Consider the following 6666-nt stretch of genomic DNA (forward strand, 5'->3'; position numbering starts at 1 on the left):
TTATAGTGGGTCTGGCTTTTTTGACAGTGAGTTTCCACCTGCAAAACAGTTGAGATGGTACTGGCTCTGCAGAAGGAAGGCAACGATGTCTGCTCAACTTGTGTGCAGCTTACCGAAGACCTTGTTTCACACAAGATACTTCAACACTTTATGTCGTCCAACACAAAAAAGCTTAGTTGCACTAGAAAAAAAACAATAATAATAATTTTTATTTTATAATAATAATAAACTAAGATTTTCTTCATCAAGATCCTCGTCTGTGGCACACTAAGGCAAGTTCCATCGATGCATCCTTAAAAGTCACCAGATTGAAAATCGTGAATGATGCCGTAGAATGCTCTATTGCATTCATGAGTACATTCAATTCGTCACTGAGCACTCAAGAAGACCAGAAACAGTTGATTCTCCAGTGGGTGGAGAAGCATTGCCATGACTTTCCTGAACCAAATAAAGTGTGTTTCATTTAAAAAAAAAAAAAAAAAAAAAGTGCAATCATGAAAATGCTTAAAAATTGTATATTTATTTTGCTGCAAGACATTATAAATCATTGTTAGTTCTGTGATGATTATGCCACCAGTAAACAATGTTGCAATGTTAACGAAATGTTGTAGATGTTACAATCACACCAAGGGGAATTAATCCCAAGGAATTAATCCCAAGGGTGAGACCTACAAGTTTTCACAAACATTTTTTGACTATAACTAGGGTTCATCTAATATGTTCGGATAAGTGCTTATCCGAATAGCTATAGCGCTTAGGCCCCTTTCACACATCAGTTTTTTGCCATCAGACGCAATCCGTCAAATTTTGAGAAAAACGGATCCAGCGACTGATGCCGCAGATCTGTTTTTTTCTCACAGACTTGTATTAGCGACAGATGGCCTCACGTTTCATTCGTCATTTGCCGGATCCGTCAAAAATTGTGTGTCCGGCAGCCGGAGACAATGGACAAAGTAAAGTTTTTTGTGTATGTTGAAAAAACGGACAGCAACGGATCTGTCGCCATCCGTCGTTTGCTATAATGGAAACCTATGGTGCTGGATCTGTCAAGTTTTTTTAACTGAGCATGCTCCGATCCAAATAGCCAGATCTGCTGGTCAGATCCATCCAAAAAACGGATCAGTCACATCAGTTTTTCACAATCTGCGATGGATCCGTTGAGCCAGTGGATTGTGACTGACGGCAAAAAACTGATGTGTGAAAGGGGCCTCACCAAATAGCTGCATTGGTAACCTGGAACCCAACAAACAGCCTCTCCATGCATGTGTTGTGACTGTCACACCGCCGTGACACATGTGGCGCCGGACAGCTGATTATTGGGAGCACTCCAGGTATCCAAATTACCAATGCAGCTGTTCGGTAAGCACTATAGCTATTCGGATAAGCACTTATCCGATGCTATTCGATCAACCGTAACTATAACCCTAATGTGCAGTAATCATTGCTTTGCATCAAAAAGGCTTTACAGACAAGGACATTGCTGCTTCTAAGATTACCCTTCAATCTATTGGATCATCAAGAACATCACAGAGGTTCTAATTTCTGTGAAGGAGGCTTCAGGGCACGCCAACATGCCAAGAATGTTTCCTAAAGGGAATTCAGCTACAGGAGTGGTTCAACAACCGTGCGAAGCTTACTCAGGAACAGCAGCAGGCAAATGTCAGTGAATCTGCACTCGCAGTTATGCAAAGGCTTTTGAAGGCTGACCTGGTGTCCAGAAAGGCAGCAAAGAGGCCACTTCTCTGTAAGAAAAGCATCAATGACAACCTATATTCTGCAAGAAGTACAAGGACTGTAGACAACTGGGGTAAAGTTATTATTATCTTTGATGAAGCCCCCTTCAGACTTTTTGTGAAATCTAAAAAAAAATATTGTTCAGAGAAGAAAAAGTGAATGCTACCATAAGTCCAATCAACAGTAAACCCACCTGAGACTACATGTGTAGGATTTCTTTTCATTCAGAGGAGTGGGCTCATTCACATTTTTGCATAAGAACAGTGCTATGAATAAAAAATAGTGATGAGCGAGCGTACTCGTCACTCGGGTTTTCTCGAGCACGCTCTGGTGGTCTCCGAGTATTTGTAAGTGCTCGGAGATTTAGTTTTCGTTGCCTCAGATGCATGATTAACCCCTTCATGACCTTGGGATTTTCCATGTTCGTTTTTCGCTCCCCTCCTTCCCAGAGCCATAACTTTTTTATTTTTCCGTCAATTTGGCCATGTGAGGGCTTATTTTTTGCAGGACGAGTTGTACTTTTGAAAGACATCATTGGTTTTACCATGTCGTGTACTAGAAAACGGGAAAGAAATTCCAAGTGCGGTGAAATTGCAAAAAAAAGTGTAATCCCACACTTGTTTTTTGCTTGGCTTTTTTGCTACGTTCACTAAATGCTACAACTGACCTGCCATTATGATTCTCCAGGTCATTACGAGTTCATAGACACCTAACATGACTAGGTTATTTTTTATGTAAGTGGCGAAAAAATTTTCCCAAACTTTGCCAAAAAAAAAATTGTGCCATTTCTGATACTCGTAGCGTCTCCATTTTTCGTGATCTGGGGTCGGGTGAGGGCTTATGTTTTGCGTGCCGAGCTGGCGGTTTTAATGATAGCATTTTGGTGCAGATACGTTCTTTTGATCGCCCATTATTGCATTTTAATTCAATGTCGCGGCGACCAAAAAAACGTAATTCTGGCTTTTCGAATTTTTTTCTCGCTACGTCATTTAGCGACCAGGTTAATGCTTTTTTTTTATTGATAGATCGGGCGATTCTGAACGCGGCGATACCAAATATGTGTAGGTTCGTTTTTTTTTATTGATTTATTTTGAATGGGGCAAAAGGGGGGTGATTTAAACTTTTTTTTTTTATTTTTTTCACTTTTTTTTTTACTTTTTTTTTTTTTTTTTTTTACTTTTGCCATGCTTCAATAGCCTCCATAGGAGGCTAGAAGCAGGCACAGTGCGATCGCCTCTGCTACATAGCAGCAATCTGATGTTCACTGCTATGTATCAGAAATGCAGGTGTGCTGTGAGCGCCGACCACAGGGTGGCGCTCACAGCTGCCGGCAATCAGTAACCATAGAGGTCTCAAGGACCTCTATGGTTACTATTCAGAAGCATCGCCGACCTCCGATCATGTGACGGGGATCGGCGATGCGATCATTTCCGGCCGCCCGGCCGGAACCGGTAGTTAAATGCCGCTGTCTGCGTTTGACAGTGGCATTTAACTAGTTAATAGGCATGGGTAGATCGCGATTCTGCCTGCGCCTATTACGGGTACATGTCAGCTGTTCAAAACAGCTGACATGTCCCGGCTTTGATGTGGGCTCACCGCCGGAGCCCGCATCAAAGTGGGGCTTCTGACCTTGGACGTACTATCCCGTCTGAGGTCAGAAAGGGGTTAACAGCTGATAGACAGCTTGAATACATGTGGGGATTCCCTAGCAACCAGGCAACCCCCACACTTACTCAGGCTGGCTAGCAGCCATAAATCGTGCAGCTGCGTCAACAAAAACTAAATCTCCGAGCAGTTACAAATACTCGGAGAACACCCGAGCCTGCTCGGGAAGACCCGAGCAAGAGTACACTCGCTCATCACTAATAAAGAATTGTATCTAAACCTCCTTCAGGAGCAACTAATTGGCTCAGTGAATAAAACATTTAAATTTTGAGTCCGTGGTCAATCCTCAAAAAGCGGGTGGACAGACAAAACATAGAAATAAACTCCAAGCACGGATCAGGCAAGAATGGATTGCCATCAGTGAGGATTTGGCCTTGAAGCTGAAATCCAGCATGCTGGGACGAATTGCAGCAATCTTGAAAAAATAAGGGTCGACACTGTTAATATTGAGTCTTTCCATAAACTTGATGTATTTGCCAATAAGTGTAAAAACTTATGAAATGCTTAAATTTGTACTTCAGTAACCATAGAAATATCTGGCTAAAAGATCTTAAAACCATGAAGCATTAAAGGGAACCTGTCACCCCGAAAATCGCGGGTGAGGTAAGGCCACCGGCATCAGGGGCTTATCTACAGCATTCTGTAATGCTGTAGATAAGCCCCCGATGTTACCTGAAAAAAGGAGAAAAAGACGTTATATTATACTCACCCAGGGGCGGTCCCGCTGCTGGTCAGGTCGGATGGGCGTCTCTGGTCCGCTGCGGCGCCTCCTATCTTCTTTCCATGACGTCCTCTTCTGATCTTCAGCCACGGCTCCGGCGCAGGCGTACTTTGCTCTGCCCTGTTGAGGGCAGACAAAGTACTGCAGTGCGCAGGCGCCGGGCCTCTGACTTTTCCGGCGCCTGCGCACTGCAGTACTATCCTCTGCCCTCAAGAGGGCAGAGCAAAGTACGCCTGCGCCGGAGCCGTGGCTGAAGATCAGAAGAGGACGTCATGGAAAGAAGATGGGAGGCGCCGGAGCGGACCGGAGACGCCCATCCGACCTGACCAGCAGCGGGACCGCCCCTGGGTGAGTATAATCTAACGTCTTTTTCTCCTTTTTCAGGTAACATCGGGGGCTTATCTACAGCATTACAGAATGCTGCAGATAAGCCCCTGATGCCGGTGGGATTACCTCACCCGCGATTTTCGGGGTGATAGGTTCCCTTTAAACTGTGAGAAATCCAAATTTTATGTTAGTCTCAAATTTTGTTGTTTGCATACAACTATTTTCAAAATATCTTAATGTCAATTATGGCTTTTTGATTACTTCTTGGACTCAAAAGCCATGATGGATAGGGAATCCTAAAGTTCTCAAAATACAGTGCCTTGTGAAAGTATTCGGCTCCCTGGAACTTTTCAACCTTTTCCCACATATCATGCTTCAAACATAAAGATACCAAATGTAAATTTTTGGTGAAGAATCAACAACAAGTGGAACACAATTGTGAAGTTGAACGAAAATTTATTAGTTATTTTAAATTTTTGTGAAAATTCAAAAACTGAAAAGTGGGGCGTGCAATGTTATTCGGCCCCTTTAACTTAATACTTTGTTGCGCCACCTTTTGCTGCGATTACAGCTGCCAGTCGCTTAGGGTACGTCTCTATCAGTTTTGTACAGCGAGAGACTGAAATTCTTGCCCATTCTTCCTTGGCAAACAGCTTGTGCTCAGTGAGGTTTGATGGAGATCATTTGTGAACAGCAATTTTCAGCTCTTTCCACAGATTCTCAATTGGATTGAGGTCTGGACTTTGACTTGGCCATTCTAACACCTGGATACATTTATTTGTGAACCTGTTGTGAATTCCGCTCTTGGGCTCCCTCCGGTGGTTGTAAGTGGCACTTTTGTGAGTTCTGCTCTTGGGCTCCCTCCGGTGGTTTTAAGTGGTATGGCTGCTCCTTGGATTTAGCAGTCTGCAGCTGCTTCCACTGATTGTCTTTCTGCTCGGCTATTTATGCCTGGCTCTCTCTTCAGCCAGTGCCACTTGTCAATGGTTCCTGGTTGGATTCACATCTCTTTGGATTTCCCTGTTATACTGACCAGTTCAGCAAAGCTAAGTCCTTGCTTGCTCTTTTCTGTCCACAGGTTGTGGACTTATCCGTTCTGTGCTTTCTATGTTTGTCCAGCTTGTCAGTATGAATTAATTCTGTGTAGCTGGAAGCTCTGGGAAGCAGATTTACCCTCCACACCTTTAGTCAGGTGTGGAGATTTTTGTAGACTCTGTGTGTATTTTTTGTAGTGTTTTATACTGACCGCACAGTATTCCATCCTGTCCTATCTATCTAGCTAGACTGGCCTCCTGTGCTCATCCTGGTTTCATTCTGTGTATGTCTTTTCCCTCTCCACTCACAGTCATTACTTGTGGGGGCTATCTATCCTTTGGGGATTTTCTCTGAGGCAAGATAGTTTTCCTGTTTCTATCTTTAGGGGTAGTTAGTTCTCAGGCTGTGACGAGGTGCCTAGGGAGTGTCAGGAGCATCCCACGGCTACTTCTAGGGACTGCGGTCAGTATAGGTACCACTTCCTTCAGAGCTCGTCCCATGTTGCTCCTAAACCACCAGATCATAACAGAACCATTCCATTGTAGATTTTGCTTTATGTTTGGGATTATTGTCTTGTTGGAAGACAAATCTCCGTCCCAGTCTCAGGTCTTTTGCAGACTAAAACAAGTTTTCTTCAAGAATTGTCCTGTATTTGGCTCCATCCATCTTCCCATCAATTTTAACCATCTTCCCTGTCCCTGCTGAAAAAAAGCAGGCCCAAATCATGATGCTGCCACCACCATGTTTGACAGTGGGGATGGTGTGTTCAGGGTGATGAGCTGTGTTACCTTACGCTAAAAACATATCGTTAGGCATTGTTGCCAAAAAGTTCGATTTTGGTTTCATCTGACCAGAGCACCTTCTTCCACATGTTTGGTGTGTCTCCCAGGTGGCTTGTTGCAAACTTTAAACAACACTTTTTATGGATATCTTTGAGAAATGGCTTTCTTCTTGCCACTCTTCCATAAAGGCCAGATTTGTGCAGTGTACGACTGATTGTTGTCCTATGGACAGACTGTCCCACCTCAGCTGTAGATCTCTGCAGTTCATCCAGAGTGATCATGGGCCTTTTGGCTGCATCTCTGATCAGTCGTCTCCTGGTTTGAGATGAAAGTTTAGAGGTACGGCCAGGTCTTGGTAGATTTGCAGTGGTATGATACTCCTTCCATTTCAATATGATCGCT

The sequence above is a fragment of the Ranitomeya imitator genome, chromosome 2, assembly GCF_032444005.1.
Source record: "Ranitomeya imitator isolate aRanImi1 chromosome 2, aRanImi1.pri, whole genome shotgun sequence".
Lineage (NCBI taxonomy): Eukaryota > Metazoa > Chordata > Amphibia > Anura > Dendrobatidae > Ranitomeya > Ranitomeya imitator.